The sequence below is a fragment of the Mustela nigripes genome, chromosome 4 (genome assembly GCF_022355385.1).
Source record: "Mustela nigripes isolate SB6536 chromosome 4, MUSNIG.SB6536, whole genome shotgun sequence".
Classification (NCBI taxonomy): domain Eukaryota; kingdom Metazoa; phylum Chordata; class Mammalia; order Carnivora; family Mustelidae; genus Mustela; species Mustela nigripes.
This window is the reverse complement of record NC_081560.1, coordinates 57,308,564-57,309,815: the sequence shown is the minus strand read 5'-3', so window position 1 is coordinate 57,309,815 and position 1,252 is coordinate 57,308,564. Positions and strand designations below refer to the sequence as shown.

The 1,252-nt window shown below is 32.1% G+C and overlaps 1 non-coding gene across 1 annotated transcript; it reads right to left on the bottom strand.

Moving 5' to 3' along the window:
• Positions 1-364: 364 nt before the first annotated feature.
• On the bottom strand, positions 365-473 carry LOC132017055 (U6 spliceosomal RNA). The gene has a single exon (XR_009404135.1). It is a non-coding gene; the product is annotated as a U6 spliceosomal RNA (small nuclear RNA).
• Between the last annotated feature and the right edge of the window lie 779 nt (positions 474-1,252).

The window sequence follows — 1,252 nt, the reverse complement described above, 5'->3', positions numbered from 1 at the left end:
TAAAATGCCACTTTAATCATGTTTTCAATTAGCATATGCTTTTGGGGCACCTCGGTGGCTCAGTGGGTTAAGCCTCTGCCTTTGGTTCAGGTCATGATCCCAGGGCCTTGGGATCGAGCCCCGCATCGGGCTCTCTGCTCAGCGGGGAACCTGCTTCCTCCTTTTTCTCTCTCTGCCTGCTGCTCTGCCTACTTGTGATCTCTCACTCTGTATCAAATAAAAAATAAAATCTTTAAAAAAATTTGCATATGCTTTCATTTATTTTTTAGACTCCTATCCCACTGATCTACTTATCAATTCCTATCCCACTAATATAATAATTTTATTATTATAATTCTATTTTTCATATGTAGTAGACAATGCCATCCCTTCATTTTCTTTTATAGATTTTTCTTGGTTATTTTTGCACAGAGGCCATGCTCATCCTCTCTGTATCATTCTAACTTTAGTATATGTGCTGCCCAAATGAGTACTTATTATGAGTATTTATCTTTAAATATTCACTCCTCTTTGTGGATTTTAGAATAGGTTTTAAATTCCCACAAAAATATTTTTTTACTAGTATTATACTAAAATAATAGGTTATTTTGGAGGTAACAGACATCATTAAAATATTAAACCTTCTCATTGATGAACAAAGTATTTTCCCCATTTATTTAGGTTTTTTTTAATACCTTCCCATGAAGTCTAATTAGGATTATTCCTAAGTGTTTGATATGATTATTACTATTATGAATAGGCCTTTTGTTCTATTTTGTTTTATAATTGGCTTATGGATATGAATAAAATCTGAATATGAATAAAATGTGGATAAAAGCTACAGGTTATTATATGGTTGGGTTTGGCCATCTTGATTAAATTCCTTTATTTACCCCATTGAGGCTTTCATACAAATGTTGATACTCTCTGTGTATTGCCACAGTTTTATAACTTCCTTTCTAATATTTGAGTTTTTTCCTTGTTGTATTACATTGGCTTGGACCTCAAGTTGAAGGTTAAACACTTTTCTTCTTTGTCCATATGGGCCTGCTTCTAACAGTTTATCACTGAGGATAATTCTTGATGCGGGACTCTGGTAGATCCTTTTATAAAGTTGAGGAAATTACTCATATTTTTTATTTTACCAAAAGCTTTTAAAACTTGTTATAAACATCTTGAATTCATTTAGAATGCTTTTTTCAAATCAAGTAAGGTGATCAAATGGTTTTTCAATCTATAATACATTAATATAGTACATTCCATTGAAAGATTT